Raw genomic sequence first — 17,888 nt, forward strand, 5'->3', positions numbered from 1 at the left:
CAGATAGAGTGTTTGGTGAGGGCCTGCTTCTTCATTTATAGATGTCCGTCTTTTCTTTGTGTCTTTATGTGACAGAAAGAAGGCTAGAGAGCACTCTTTGATCTCTATTATAAGAGCAGTAAACCCACTCATGAGGAATCCACCTTCCAAAGACTCTACTTTCTAATACCATCACATTAGGGGTTAAAATTTGAAGATATGAATCTTGGGGACATGCAAACATTCATTCCCTAACACTAAGACACTCATAGAAACTAAGTTAGGTGGTAACTTTTAGGCAGAAACTCTCTCAAAATGCTGTATAGCTCTACTAAATAGTTACCCACTGATCTAAAAGACTGAATATATCATTCAAAGTTGAGCACACTTAGAGAATAAGCATAGTCATATGGTGAGGTCTTTTTTGTTGCCACCTAATATATATTGCTACAGTAAAAGGAAAACATTTTGTTTAAAACTTTGTAATTGCATTTGGCAAGATTCCCTATCCTCTTGTCTGTAAGAACTAATCAGAATTCACAGTGACTGTTAAACGGAAACAAATTGAAAGTGTAAGCTTACCATTGAAAAGAAGACATAAGGATACTGCATTATTGCCAGTGGTGAGAAGTAAAATAGGTATAAACACACACACACTCACACACACACACACACACACACACAGAGAGAGAGAGAGAGAGAGAGAGAGAAAGAGAAAGAAGCAGTTGGAATCCAAATATCCCATTATACAATATTGTTTAATAATATCTTTGCTTCCACAGCTTTTGTGAGTGAAATTAAACTAGAAATAGAAATTAAACTAAAGAAATAGACACACTGCATTTTATGTCTTTCTTGTTCAAATATCCTTTTCAATAAATATTATCAACAAATTTTAATTTACAATTTTGAATGTCTCAGTTAATGCTCCTTACCTTCCCCCAATCCTGTGCCCAGCAACCACTTCATAGTTATTTGTATTTATTTATATTCCAGGGTTATGAAGTACACATTAACAATGAAGCCTCTTTTCAAGTAAAGAAGTGAGTAGTGAGTATCTCTGTGGTCACAATTACAGTCCTGTCTTGGTGGGTAGTTGGATAAAATAGGGGCCAGGACAGTAATCCGCAGATCTGCATAGGAAGTATTTGCCAGGCTAAAAGCAAAGTAATGCCATATCCAGGTTATCAGCTAATTCTCTGGGGCACGCTAAAGGAAAGCTGCCGTCTTGAATTGAGGAGACAGGAATGGGAGAAATCATTGATACGAGTCCTTTGGAGAAAGGAGTTAAGAAGAATCTCAGTTTAAGGAAAGAGTACTCCCAATCTTTGTTGATCGAAAAGCAACTAATAAAGGTATTTTAGAATTTAAGAAAGGTCTCATAGTTTCTATACTGTTGCCATGATAAGGAACTCAAATATCATGAGAGAGTAAACAGGCTCTTACAAACGGAGCAAGTTAATGTTTAACATACTTAAACATGTTGCCTAAAACAGCCTCTCTAAGGATTGTGAATATGTCCCTCCACTCCGCAAGTTGTTTGCACAAACAGTGATGGAACAAATTGTGTTAGATCACAGTTTAGTATACATTTCAACTGAGTGTCAGTTGTTCCCAACTTGAAACACCCTGCTCGGTAAAACCATTTTCCAAAAAGAAAGTAAGATTGATTCATTGTATGTGTTTTTTAATTAGTTAATTATTTTTTAATATTGTATGTGTTTTTTTTTTTCAACCATATCCTAAATGTGTCTTAGGATTCTGCAAGGTTCATTGCAACACATAGAATAGGTTAGAATTGGTTGTTTGGCCTATTCCTTCTGATTTCTTTTTTTTTTATTTTTTTGAGACGGAGTTTCGCTCTTGTTGCCCAGGCAGAGTTCAATGGCGCAATCTCGGCTCACTGTAGCCTCCGCCTCCTGGGTTCAAGCAATTCTCCTGCCTCAGCCTCCTGAGTAGCTGGGATTACAGGTGCCTGCCAGCACACCAGGTTAATTTTCTGTATTTTTGGTAGAGACGGGGTTTGGTCATGTTGGTCAGGCTGGTCTCAAACTCCTGACCTTAGGTGATCCACCCGCCTCGGCCTCCCAAAGTGCTGGGATTACAGACGTGAGCCACCACACCCGGCCCTCCTTCTGATTTCTTAACAAGCATTTCCTGAATGCATACTACAATACAGTACTGCCATTTTTTAGCTCAGAAACTATCCAATCATTTTATTTGATTTATCATGTATCATATTTCAGGCAACCTGTTTAAATCAACCATTTATCATTCCTGCCCAGCTGTCAAGTCCTGAATGAAGAAGACTTTTCTTTAAAAAACTTTTTTTGTTCACAGATTATTTTTTGTAAATGCTGGAACACCAAGAGTAGTTCATGGCATATAAAGCTCACTTGGCTTAATAAGGTAGATGGTAAATATACTTGTTTCAGATACGTTGAAAGAAAAAACCAAAGTTGGATTTCGATGCTCTTTAAATCTTTATAACACACTAGATATTTTTAAAAATAATTGTATCATATTAATAAAAACTAATACGTGAAATTATATGACAAGTCTAGATAACAATATGCATTTCAAGCTTCCTTTATATATATTCATAAGACATCCTGCTATTGTTATTTGTCATATTGTTTCTTAGGGGTATGTTATTACATACTTATTACTACAATTAACCGTTATATAAATATTGAAGAATTTTTACCTTATACATTACAGTCTAATTTTTTCATAACAATTTTACTGAAGTAGTATTCACATACCATAAAATTAACTAATGATTTTTTTTAGTATAGTCATCGAGTTGTGAAGCCATCACTATTATCTAATTCTGGAACATTTCCATCACCCAAAAAGGAAACCTCCTACTCATTACCACTTTACTTACTCTTTCTTCCATAGCCCAACCTTAGGCAACTACTAATCTATCATTCTTCATTCTGTACATTTTGTTTAAATGAAATTGTACACTATCTGACCTTTTGTGCGTCTGGTTTCTTTCACTTAGCATAATGTTTTCAGGGTATATTTATGTTGTAAAAGGTATCAGTATCTCTTTTTTTTTTTTTTTTTTTTTTTTGAGACGGAGTCTTGCTCTGTCGCCCAGGCTGGAGTGCAGTGGCGTGATCTCAGCTCACTGCTAGCTCCGCCTCCTGGGTTCACGCCATTCTCCTGGCTCAGCCTCCCAAGTAGCTGGGACTACAGGGGCTTACCACCATGCCCGGCTAATTTTTTGTGTTTTTTAGTAGAGATGGGTTTTCGCCTTGTTAGCCAGGATGGTCCCTATCTCCTGACTTCGTGATCCGCCCGCCTCGGCCTCCCAAAGTGCTGGGATTACAGGCATGAGCCACCACGCCCGGCCCAGTATCTCATTTTTTAATTGTCAAATAATGTTCCATTTGCCTATCCATTCATCAGTGCATGAACATAGGGGTTGTTTCCATATTTTGACTACTATGAGCAATACTGCTATAGACATTCATGTCCAAGTTTTTGTGTGAATGTATGTTTGTAATTATGTTGGGTATATATCTAGGAGTGAAGTTTCTGGGTCATATGGTTATTCTACATGCAACTTTTTGAGACACTGCCAAACTATTTTAAAGTGACTGCATTATTTTACTGAGACATTAAATTTTAAAAGTCAGATAATTATCAGAATTATTACATTCAATGTATAATTCTTAATATCTCATGAACACTACTATTTGAGTAATATATAGTAGTTCAGAAAATCTAGCTAAGTCTCCCTATTTCGTTTTCAACTCAGTGTGTATTTGATTATCTCCTGGGTTTGTCTGGTGTTTTGTAAGGTATGAAGGTAGGAATTGGAATTTATAGTCATAGTCTATATTACATAGTCATGTCTATAGTGCCTATTCATTTATTTGAAATAAATATGTTTATTCTCAAATGGAAATTGTCTTTGTAGAGGACATTTTATGTTCATGAAATATCAAAATAAAAGTGTTTATTAATCTTTTTTGTTTAGTAAGGGAATGAGATTGATTTTTTTTTTTGTGGCTGGAAATAAAGACAGAATTGAGATTTTGAGGTCCCATTTAGACTTTAATAACTTATTTAATTTAATATTTTAAGTTACTTCTCTGCATTTGAATGTTATAATTGTTAAAGGTACTCTCTTAGAGGTACTGGAAAACTTTGTTAATTAATCCCACAAAATACTGATAAGGCCTCAAAACAATAGACTTACGTAAATCTTATGATATGTAACATAATGTGACCAAAAGAATTTTACTACTTTTTTCTGTGTTTTAAAAAGCTGTTTAACTCTCCTATAAAGAAATTCAATTTAATATTTGGCTTTCACTTTTTCTGAGACTCTTGTAAGATCAGTGTTCTTATACCTGCCTTTGGTCATGGCATTGTTGAAACAATAAGCCTAAGATTCTTGAAACACTTGCACACATTCAGTTTTTCCCACTAAGTTGCGCTGAATAAGAGTCAAATCATCCTTTTTTTAGGAATATGCTGTACTATCTGCGAAACCGTATACCTCTTCAAAGAAATTCAATATCTTGCTTATAAAATAGCAAAATGTCAGAGGCTAAGGTAATTAAATGACTAGAAGCAGAAAAAAGTAATTTATTTTGTCCTTTTTATGTGACTTGAAACTCTGATTATACCCATTTTAATACTTACCTAGTTTAGGGAAATTCAAAATTAGAGGGAAGAGTTGGAGTGGGTGGAAATGAAAACAAAAAAGATGACAGAGACAAAAACAGAGGACTGATATGGAGTGGTTGGTTCACTTTTTTTTCCCCCAGAGCGTGTATAGGCAAGGAATAGGAGCATCAATGAGGAGAAGCACAATAACATCACTGAACAGAGTGCTGCCTCATTCTTCAGAGTCCTCCACACAATCCTCCATAAAGCACTGATCAATTTACTAATGAACTTCTTATCTTTCAGTGGAAGGTTTGCCAAAATGCTAGCCCAGATACTAACTAATTCCTGGTGCTATGCAATCTCAGGGTGTTCAAATAAGTCAGTCAGTATGAAGGGCTTGCTGATGAGACCACAGTATTATATAACTGATTCATAGGTGACTGGTGCGTTCTAATGTCTTTCAGAAATCTTTTGGTACTAGTTTTATATTGCTGCAAACCAAATCATCACAAAAGCAGTGGTGTTTAAAACAACATGTATTTATTATCTCACAAACAACACATATTTATTATTTCACAGTGTCTGTAGATTAGAAGCCTTGGCACAGCTTAGCTGGGTTTTCTGCTTCAGTCTCACCAGTTGGCAAAGCAGGTGTCAAACGGGGCTATAGTCTCATTAGGGAAAGATCTGCTTCCAAGCACACTCAGGTTGTTACAGAATTCATATTCTTGCTGCTTCAGGACCAAGGGTTTGTTTCTTGCTAGAGGCCTTCCTCAGTTCCTAAAGACCACCTACAGTTTCTTTTCATATGAGCTTCTCCAACATGACCACTTACTTTATGGAACTTTGCTCCTTCAAAGCTAGCAAGGGAGAGAGAGAGCAAATCTGCTAGTGAGTTGAAGTCTTATAATGTAACTTGCTAATGGGAGCAACATTTCATCACCTTCACCATATTCAATTTCTTAGAAGCAAGTCACAGATCTCATCCAGATACAAGGAAAGCGGATTACAAAAATATGTGAACCCTGAGATAGGGATCATTGGTTGTACACTTTAGAATCTGTCCATGCACCTTGCATATTCCTGCAGGTGCAACTCAGTAGCACTAGTGCCAACCATGTCATTTTCTGGTTTAGGATAAGTCCTCAGGGGAAAAAATTTCTCATTTACATTTTTTATTTAATAGGGTATCTAGGAGATAAGTCAAGGAAACAGGCAAACCTAGCCAACTCAGGATTGGAGAAAGACAGAATGAACATTTAGAAAATCAGGGAGATCAACTTCACCTCTATCCATCTGTGGAAAGGCTGCAGGGACTGCCTAATGTGGTAACAGTTGATGGTGATGGCCTTCTTACCAATTATAACTAGGCCTAGATTGTTTTTGTTAATACCTAGTGGAAGATTGGCAATGTGAAACCTACACAATGGATAAAGGAGCATACAGTTGTACTTCTATGTCTCTGCTTGAAACACTTGCATATTTTCTCAAAGTATAAGAAAATCCAAATGAACTGGAAAATATTTGAATTTTAAATTTAAGAAAGATAAAGGACAAACTAAGTCACAGAATTGTTTTGGATTTTCCTTCATGATTCATAGCATTGTGGGTGTGAGAAACCCAATTTATTTTCTTCTCAGTTACATACATGCTAAGTCCATTTTCACCTGGCCTTGTCCATCTTCACCAATTTGTCATATTTTGACTCAGTTTGATTATATAGTGAAATGTGCAGGGGTGTGGTAATACATGGATGCAGTTTGTGGATCCAGATTACTCATTAAGCCCCATAAATCTCCATTTATGAAAAATTTTGATGACAGGTAAACTGTCAAGATTTCTTCCACTATACAGCATGGCAGAACTGATTCTAACAGTGAAAAGGGAGTAAAAAAACATTATACACTAACTCTTTAAGGGTACTTTTAATATTCATTTTGTAAATGATTACTGCTCACTGACAGAATCAGGTCCCTGGTGTTACTTCCTAATGACTTCTCCGGAGACTGGCAAGATAACTGATCTGGAATAAATAGTGAGAGAAACCTACAAAATTGGCAAGGTTATTGATGTTGTTATCACTAGTACCAAAAAATGTGATCTAAATACAACACCTGCTAAATAGATGTTCAAACACTCATAGGCATGACTGTCACGTTGCACAACTCTAGAAGGCCGTGTTCAGCCTTTACATTTGTTTGAGGGATTGCAGTTCACATAGATCACAATTCTTTATGAATTGTTTCCTTTGAAGTTGTACAATTTGGCAGCCCTCGTCATGGGATCGTAATTAAAGACATATTATAAAAATCAACTTCAGCCTCATTTGTTGGCCTAGAGTGGTTGCTTGATAGCTTTTTACATCTATACCCAATAATCTTGAAGGCAGGAGATGAGAGCAAGCTCATTAAATTTGTAAATTATGTCAATTGCATGAGTGTGTATTGATACTGCAGCTATTGCTCTTCCTCTGTCCTAGAATGGTACACTGGTTCAGGTCATGGGAAGCTTGTAAAATGCCGCTGATTTTCTAGCAATGGATATTTTATTAATGTTGATGTTTCACTTTGTTTTATTTATTTATTTATTTATTTATTTATTTATTTAAGAAAGAGTCTTGATCTGTCTCGCAGGCTGGAGTCCACTAGTGCAACTTTGGCTCACTGCAGCCTCCCACTTCTGGGTTCAAACAACTATTGTGCCTCAGTCTCCCAAGTAGCTGGGATTACAGCCATGGGTCACCACGCCTAGCTAATTTTTATTTATTTATTTTTATTTTTAGTAGAGACAAGATTTCGCCATGTTGTCCAGGCTGGTATTTCCTAGACTCAAGTGATCTGCCCACTTTGGCCTCACAAAGTGCTGAGATTACAGGCATGAGCCACTGGGCCCGGCTGATGTTTCACTTCTTTCAAAGGCATTATTAACATCTCTCTTTTGCTGGTTTAGTTTGCTACCAAGATCCTGGAAAGCCCATACAGGGATAGTTTGCCCCAGTAAAATGCATCTGCAGGAGGCTTGTTAAATCAGTTTGCCTAAAAATGCAGACTTTTTTCCCCCACTATTTTAGTTCCCCAAACTGATATTTTTCATATGTGAGGGAGATAGACATAGCTTTCACACAACTTTTTACACAAATCGGACACAGTGTAAGAAGAATGAACTGCCCTTTTGCTGTGCTTGCTTACTTCATAATGTCTTTGATAAGGAAGGTACTAACCTTATCTACAAATGTACAAAATAGTAGAGAAACGATTGAAGGAAAGATTTTATTAAAAGTAATGAGAATGTAGATCTGAATTGAAGTTTCATAGCTTTTGATTATTTAATTCTTCATTTGATAAACTTAACATCCAAATTACTGCATTAATGTAAAAGAAAAATGTACCTAGCACTGATTCATTGTATCCCCCTCCCCAAAATATGCACACACACACATACACACACACACCGCTCTTTCATTCAGCACTAATTAGATATTTTACCAGACTCATTCTTATCAACAAGTTTCATGCCTCAATTATTTGGTCAACAACTACTTAAGGATTAGAATAATTTTAAAGCCTGAAGGGACAGAATAGGCTGTTTAACATATGTCTTTCATTTTATAGGTGAAGAAATATGCTCAGTGAATATATGTAATTTGTCCAAAGCTGCACATCTTTGAGCACAGTGGCAAGGTGGATTAAATCCTTCTCTCTTTTTTTAGACAGAGTCTTGCTCTGTTGCCCAGGTTGGAGTGCAGTGGTGCAAACATGGCTCACTGCAACCTCCGCCTTCCAGCTTCAAGCAATCCTCATGCCTCAGCCTCCACACCTGGCTATTTTTTTTGTATTTTTAGTAGAGACAGGGTTTCGGCATGTTGGCCAGGCTGGTCTCGAACTTCTGGCCTCAAGTGATCCACCCGCTTTGGCCTCCCAAAGTGCTGGCATTACAGAATCCTTTTTCTCTTGACTCCTAATTTAACAGGCACACCACTGTAACCATAATTAAGCAACCTAGTCTTGTGGCTACTTTATATGGTAACAATGTATAACTTAAACGTAGTTTATGAACAAAAGTCTTATATGTATGTTCTTATACAGTTTTGACTCTGAATTTTTATTTGTTTCATCTTTACTAAGTTACTCTGCACTAATTTCCATAGACATATAATGCTCTTACAGATAAAACTGCAATAGATAACAGATGTAGTGCTTATTTTATGTTACATACTATCCCAAGTACTTCACATAGATGAAACCATTTGATCCTCACAAGTCTGTGAGGCATGGACTACTATTATTCTCATTTTACAACTGAGAGTATTGAGACACAAAAACCCTAAGTCACTTACCGAAGATCACACAGTAACCACACGATATCCTGGTATGTTAACTCAAACACTGTAACTTCCGAGTTCATATTCAATAAAGGCAGATATCAAGTACAGTTCTATTAATCAAATCATTCTACAGTTTATTTTCAGACTACATGTAGTTGCAAGAAATAATCTGGTATCCCAAAACATGAGGAAAATTAGATGTAACTGTTGAAAACACTTAAAAGTTATATTTAAAGAAAATCTGATGAAAATATCAAATAAGTCTTAAAGTGCAAATACTGTGACAAAATTATGATATTTACTTGTAATGTTTTCTTTTCAGACCAAATTTTAAGAGAAGAAATTTCCTGTTAGCTGCCTTGTTTTAGGCAATAAACATCTCCCTAAGATGACTAAAATTGTATACATGTACAATTTGATGCTGCACATACATTTAATTATTAAGAAAATCATTCGATGTAATTCATCATGATTACTTAAATAAATCTTTGTTAAGTTCATTATAAAATAAATTTTTATCTGCCAATACAGTCATGTTATAAATTTTTATCCTAAGTAATTTGTCATCTATAAATTTTTAAAAATTTAAATTAGATACCATTTTATATCTTGGAAACACACACACAAAATTTCATAATTCCCTCACCTGTAAAATTTACAAAACATACTACATGCACATTAGCCCAAAATTTAAACAATGCAGACAGATATAATGGAAAGTAAAAGACTCCCTAATTCTTCCTAGTCCTAATCTCCAAAGGTTAATGCTCTTAAAATTTCTTGCACATTCTTCCAGATTAAATACACACACACATACAGACACACAAACATCCCTGTTTAAATGCACATAATGCAATTTCTTTTTATTTATGGGAATGGTATGATACACTACTGTACTTTAGAGATTATAATAAGCTTTGGTTTTTTTTGTTAGTATCTTTACTCATCTGCACATACAGATTTACTTTATTATTTTAATGGTTACATTTTATTGCATGTTCTCTATTACTTTTATAAAAAATATATACAAGCTCCCAAAGTATCTATAAACACTATAATATTATGATAATGTTATTTATCATAAACAGTTTTAAGATTTATATCTATCTATCTCTATATAGATAGTTATCTGTGTGTATACACAGTTTTCTACTATTAAAAACAATCTTGCAAAGAAAATCAATGTTCATAGATCTTCACATATTTTGGCTAAGAAATACAGAAAGTAAATCTATAGCAATGGAATTTTTGCATCGAACAGTATGTGAATGTACTATTTTGATAGGTATAACTAAACTGCCCTATAAAAAATTCAACCAATTTAGATTTTCATCAGCTATGTTTGAGAGTGCTTTGCTTTTTCTACTGTCAACAATACTGGGTTTTTATTTGTTTTAGTTTTAGCCTTTCAGATAATTCAAAATTATGTCTCATGTGGATATGGATTTTTTAAATTAAGAGGGAGTTTTAAACACAAAGTTCCTTCTATTTCTTTTTTGTTATTAAGTGACCCGATCACACCCTTTGCCCATTTAAAAAACATTAAGTTATTTGCCTTTTTATTTTTCTGATGTAGGAGTTCTTTTTAAATTGTGAAATTATCTATTTGTTTCCTGCAAGTGCTGCGTTTTCCTGCTGGTTTTTCATTTGCCTTTTGATTCTATTTCAGTTATGTTATTCTAGGCACTATTTTAAAATTGTTATAAGATAAAATTTATTATCGATGTTTAGTTCCCCTTGTTAAAGCCTCAAAATTATAAAGTTAAAGTTTATTATTGACATCTTATGTCAATAATAAACTTGGTCTAAAACAGCAGATTTGGTGTACTGTAAGTAGAAGTCTTTCCGCTACAGTTTAATTCAGTCAATTGAAGACAGCATCAAAGTTTCTGCTTCACCTGTTCCTCTTCATCTTCTGGACCTCTGAAACAATGCCCAGCTGAGCCATATTGAAGCCTGAGGCAAAGGGAAAAATGACCAATGCTGATTTTATCTTTACTTAAAATTTTAGTATTTTGTTCATCAAGGATTTTTGCATTATTATTATTATTTTTTTTTGAGACAGAGTCTCGCCCTGTCGCCCAGGCTTGAGTGCAATGGTGCGATCTCAGCTCACTGAAACCTCCACCTCCCAGGTTCAAACGATTCTCCTGCCTCAGCCTCCCGAGTAACTGGGATTACAGGTGCCCACTAATTTTTATATTTTTATTAGAGACGGGATTTCACCATGTTGGTCAGGCTGGTCTCGAACGCCTGACCTCGTGATCTGCCCACCTTGGCCTCCCAAAGTGCTGGGATTACAGGAGTGAGCCACCGCACCCAGTCATTCATTTTTATTTTTAGAAAATATTGCATTAAAGTAGTTTTTCTTGGTTACTGAGTTTTTTGGTGCCCCTTTAAATTTTGGGCCCAAGGTGGGTGCCCCACTTGCTTTACTCTTATTCAAAACCTCCTCTAATCATCAGATTTCTCCAGGCTCAGTACACAAGTTCTTGGACCTCCTTTGAACCTCTTTTTTATATCTGCACCCACTTCCCTAATGATCTCATATCTTGACTCTAAGTACTGCCTTTACACTGATGGCTCCTAACTTAATATCTTCAATCTAGACCTCATTCTTGAACTACAGACTTGTATTTCCAACTGCATAGTCTACAACTTCCCCATATGGATGTCTAACAGATATCTTAAATCTAATAAGTGAAAGGCTAAACTCTTGAATTTTGCACCTATCTGCTCCTCCTCCACACTTTTCTATCTTTAAATGGCACCACTATCTACATATTTGCTTCAACCAAAAATTTAACCATTACCCTTGAGTTTTCTTATTTCTTTATCTCTTGCTCAGTCTGTGAATATCCAATCTGCTCTACCTCTGAAATATATTCTGAGTCCATCCACTAATCTTCATTTCCACCACCATTGTCTTGGCCCGAGTTCTCATATTTTCTTGCCTGAATTATTGCAATAGCTGCTGCTTCCACGCTTGTTCCTTCCACCATGTCCTTCTCTACACAACAACCAGAATTATTTCAAAACATAAGTAAGATCATGTTATTTCTCTACTCAAAACCCTGCAATGACCTTCAATCTCATTCAGTGTGAAATGCCCTTACAATAGCCTCCAGGACGCTATATAACCACAGCACCTTCATCACCATTTTCATTAGTTCATATCCTGTTCTTTCTCCTTTACTCTTTCCATCACATTTGTTTCATTTCTCATCTATGTAAATACCAAGCATCCTTCCACCTTGGGAATTTTGCGTTGCTGTTCTTTGTTTGTCATGTAATGTGCCCCCAATATCTGCATGATTTATGGCCTTCATTTCTGTCAGATCTAGGCTCAAATCCCATCTTATCAGAAAGGCTATCAATGCCCCCATCTGTAATAAAATAGAACTCTCCCTCCACTAGCACTGGCGCTCTCTAAACCCCTTACTTTGCTTTATTTTTCCTTTTTAAGCATTTTTCATCATTGGGCATAATGTATCTGTGTGTGTGTGTGTGTGTGTGTGTGTGTGTGTGTGTGTGTGTATGTATTTATTTACTTACATATTTACTTTTTTTAGTCCTTATCCCCTAGAGTGTAAGTTTTATGAGGACAGGAACTTTGAGTGTGTATATGTGTGCACATTTACTACTGTATCTCCAGCACTTAATGCAGAGTCTGGCACATAGTAGGACCTGAGTAAATATTTGTTGAATAAAGGAATAAATTGAATCCATAAATCATTCTTCACAATGTCTATTTAGTATTTTTCCTCTTCCTCAAGCTCCAGTCTTCTGCTTACCCCTCTACATAGTTCACTTAGAAAAAAATTGCCATCACACTGTGCTTAGACAAAGACTATCAAGTATAAAATTCTCAAACTATTCCTCTTCCATCTAAAATTTTCCTGATTTCTGCACTAAATTTTTAATAAAGCCCGTTATTTTAGAGGCATCTCTTTACATATATAATCAACAACTGTTGTTGATTGAAGGCAGATTAGTGCGATCCCTAAAAGCATGGTTCTTGGAGTCATCTCTTTCGCTCTACTGTATACATAAAGCAAGTTACCTAATGTCTCTTTGCCTCAGTTTTCTCATCTACAAGATGACAGCAATAATAATACCTATTTCACAGGATTATTTAGAGAACTGAATGGCTTTAGTTGAAACATGCAATCAAAGCCATTGTGATCATCATCATCATCAAAACAATCATATAGCATATGGCATATGCCAGATAGTATTCTAAGCACTTTAAATATATTATACATCTTGTTCTCACTTCATCTTTATAATATATCTATGGTTGTTAATGCTCTTTCTTTGTCCTTCTTTATTGTTATGTATTTGTCATGGTTGGACATTCCTCTTTGAAGTACTTTGACTCATGCAGCATTTTCTTCTCCAGTATGTCAATATAATTTCTTTAATATCACCTCATTTTTCTACCTCATAGTGTGATATACCACATATTTGTTGAATGTTTATTTATTATCTGTTCACTACTGCTGAAGAATTTACTGTGCTAGGCACTATAGAGATTTTGATTATACATGTTATCACCATTTAAAAAGTCATACTGTCCAGTGCTAGCAAGGTTATCATATATCCTTTTTGGTGGCATTTTAAAATTGGAAAGAAATATGGATGTATATACCCAGGCCAGTAAAGACATGCATGGTCTGTGACCAAGTATGGCTTGTTATAGAAATATACCCTATATAATTGAACATATTCTTTGTAGCATCATATAGGAGAGAAAACAACTGAAAATATTCTACATGTAAAAGAGTGGGTTAAAAGCACATGTTGATTATTTAATAAATTAATACTGAATAAAAGTGTGCTATATTACCTGAATTAAATATTTTGCCACTGTTAAAACTTATATTGAAGAAAAGTATATAGAAACATGGAAATATTTATAAGGTATTGTTTTCTAAAGTATACAACTAGATATACCAAATTATTTCAATCATGGAGAAGATATTTTAATATGGGCAAAAATTGGAAAATAATAATTTGCCAAGAAGTTATGATAAGATGTGATATTTTGAATTAATGTTTTATTTTCTCAAACTGTCTATAATATCAGTGTTTCTATTGATTTTATTTTTAAATTTTTAATTTCTAATTTTTTAATTTTTGTAGGTACATAGTAGTTATATTTATGGGATACATGAGATATTTTGCTACAAGCATGCAATATGTAATAATCATATAAGGGAAAATTGAGCATCCTCCCAAGTATTTATTCTTTGTACTGCAAACAATCCAATTATACTCTTTTAGTTGTTTTTCACGTACAATTAAATTGTTATTTATTGTCACCCTGTTGTACTATTAAATACCAGTTTTCATTCATTCTTTCATTTTTTTTCTACCCATTAACCATCTCCACCTCACACCCACCACCCCACCACCATTCCAAGCCTCTGGTAACCATTCTTCTACACTCTATCTCCATGAGTTCAATTGTTTTGATTTTTAGATCCCACAAATAAGTGAGAATATGTGATGCATGTCTTTCTATGCCTGGTTTATTTCATTTAACATAATGATCTCCAGTTTCATACATGCAGTTGCAAATGACAGGATCTCATTCTTTTTTTCTGGGCAAACAATACTCCAGTGTGTATATATACCACATTTAACTCCATCCATTTATCTGTTGATGCACACTGATATGATTTGGCTGTGTCCTCACCCAAAATCTCATTTTGAATTGTAATCACTATAATCCCCATGTGTCAAGGGAGAGACCAGGTGGAGATAATTGAATCATGGGGGTGGTTTCCCCCATGCTGTTCTTGGAATAGTGAGTAAGTTCTCATGAGATCTGATGATTTTATAAGTGTTGGGCAATTTCTTCCTTTGGTCGTTCTCTCTCCTGCTGCCTTGTGAAGAAAGTGCCTGCCTCCCCTTCACCTTCCACCATGATTGTAAGTTTCCTGAGGCCTCCCAGTCATACAGAACTCTGACTCAATTAAACCTCTTTTCTTTATAAATTACCCAGTCTCAGATACTTCCTTATAGCAGTGTGAGAACGGACTAATACAGACACTTAGGTTGCTTCCAAATGTTAGCTATTTTAAATAGTGCTGGAACAAACATAGGAGTGCAGATATCATTTTGGTAGACTGGTTTTCTTTCTTCTAGGTATATATCACCAATGGGAATGCTGGATCATATAGTAGCTCTATTTTTGGTTTTCTGAGAAACCTCCAAACTCCTCTCCATAGTGGTCGTACTAATTTACATTTTGACCAATAGTGTACAAGTGTTCCATTTTCTCCACATCCTCTCCAGCATTTGATATTGCCTGACTTTTGGATAAAAACAATTTTTACTGGGGTGAGATTATATCTCCTTGTAGTTTTGCTTTGCATTTTTCTGATGATCAATGATGTTAAGCACCTTTTCATATTCCTGTTTGCCATTTGCATGTCTTCTTTTGAAAAATATCTGTTCAAATCTTTGGCCTGTTTTTAAATTGACTTATTAGATTTTTTTCCTATAGAGTTGTTTGAGCTCCTTATATATATATTCTGGTTACTAATTTCTTGTCAGAGGAGTAGTATGCAGATATTTTCTTTCATTCTGTAAATTGTTTCTTCACTTTGTTGATAGTTTCTTTTGCTATGCAGAAGATATTTAACTTGATGTGATCTTATTTATTTTTGCTTTGGTTGAATGTGCTTGTGGGGTATTAGTCAAGAAATTTTTGCACAGACCAATGTCCTGGAGAGTTTACCTAATATTTTCTTATAGTAGTTTCATAGTCTGAGGTCTTAGATTTAAGCTTCTAATCCAGTTTGATTTTATTTTTGTATATGACAAGAGATAGGAATCTGGTTTCATTCTTCTGCCTGTGGATATCCAGTTTTCCTAGCACCACTTATTGAAGAGATTGTCTTTTCCCAAGCATATGTTCTTGGCACATTTGTGAAGAATGAATTCACTGTAAGTGTGTGGATTTGTTTGTGAGTTCTTTATTCTGTTCCATTGGTCTATGTGCCTTTCTTTAAGCCTGTACTATGCTGTTTTGGTTACCATTGCTTTGTAGTATAATTTGAAATCAGGTAATGTGATTGCTCTAGTTTTGTTCTTTTTGCTTAGTATAGCTTTGGCTATTCTGGGTCTTTTGTGTTTCCATATAAATTTTGGGTTGTTTTTTCTATGTCCGAAGAATGTCATTGATATTTTGATAGAGATTGCATTGAATCTGTAAATTATTTTGGGGAGTAGGGACAGTTAAACAATATTGATTCTTTTAATTCATGAACATGAAATATCTGTCAATTTATTTTGTATCCTCTTTGATTTCTTTCATCAGTCATTTATGGTTTTCATTATAGAGATCTTTCACTTTTTTGGTTAAGTTAATTTTCAGGTATTTAATTTAATTTGTGACTGTTGTAAATGAGATTACTTTTTCTTTCTTTTTTCTGATTGCTTACTATTGGCATATAGAAATGCTATTGATTTTTGTATGCTGATATTATATCCTGCATCTTTACTAAATTTGTTTATCAGTTCAAATAGTTTTCTTGTGAAGCCTTTAGGATTTTCCAAATATAAGATTATATCATCTGCAAACAAGGATAATTTGACTTCCTTCTTTGCAATTTTGATGCCCTTTATATCTTTCTCTTGCCTGATTTATCTAAGTAGGCTATGCTGAATAACAGTGGCAAAAGTGGGCATCCTTGTCGTTTCACGTCTTAAAAGTCTTTCAATTTTTCTGTATTCAGTATGATAGTAGCTTTGGGTCTGTCATATTTGACTTGTATTATGTTGATGTATGTTTCTTCTATACTGTTTTTTGAGAGTTTATATCATGAAGGAATGTTGAATTTTATCAAATGCTTTTTTATATCAATTGAAATGATCACACAGTATTTGTTCTTCATTCTGTGATATGATATATCACATTGATTTATTTACATCTGTTAAAGCATCCTTGAATCTGTAGGATAAATTTCAGTTAATCACAATAAAAAATATTTTTAGTGAACTGTTGAATTCAGTTTGCTAGTATTTTATAGAGGAGTTTTGAGTCAATACTCATCAGAGATATTGGTCTGTAGTTGTCTTTTTTTATGTGCCTTTGTCTGGTTTTGGTAGCAGGGTAATACTGGCTTTGTATAATGAGTTTGGAAGTACTCCCTACTTCTCTAGTTTTCAGAACAGCTTGAATAGGATTGTTACTAGTTTTTCTTTAAATGTTTGGTAGAATTCAGCAGTGCAGCCATTGGGTCCCTGGATTTTCTTTACTGGGAGACTTTTTATTATGGCTTCAATTTCATTACTTTTTTGTTTGTTCAGGTTATTAATTTCTTCATGGATCTATCTTGGCTTCTTGTATGTGTCTAGGAATCTGTCAATTTCTTCCAGATTTTCCAATTTATTGGCATAGTAGCTCACAGTAGCCACTAATGATCCTCTGAATTTCTGCAGTATCAATTGTAATGTCTTATTTTTCATCTCTGACTTTATTTATTTGGGTCTTTTTATTTCTTCATCAGTATGGTTAAAGGGTTTTCAATGTGGTTTATCTTTTCAAAAACCTTTTTTGCTTTGTTGATCTTTTGTATTGCTTCCTTCATTCAAATTTATGTATTTCTGCTCTGATCTTTATTATTTCTTTTCATCTACAAATTTTGGCTTCGGTTTGCTCTTGTTTTCTAGTTTTTCTAGCTGCATCATTAGGTAATTTATTTGATTTTTTTTTTATACTTATAGGTATAATTTTCTCTCTTAGTACTACTTTTGCTGTATCCCATAGGTTATGGTATGTTGTGTTTCTATTATGATTTGTTTCAATACCTTTTTCAATATCTTTTTAAATTTCTTCATTGACTCACTGGTCATTCAGAAGCATATTGTTTAATTTCTACGTATTTGTATAGTTTCTAAAATTTCTCAACTCATTGATTTTTAGTTTTATTCCATTGTG

The sequence above is a fragment of the Pongo pygmaeus genome, chromosome X, assembly GCF_028885625.2.
Source record: "Pongo pygmaeus isolate AG05252 chromosome X, NHGRI_mPonPyg2-v2.0_pri, whole genome shotgun sequence".
Lineage (NCBI taxonomy): Eukaryota > Metazoa > Chordata > Mammalia > Primates > Hominidae > Pongo > Pongo pygmaeus.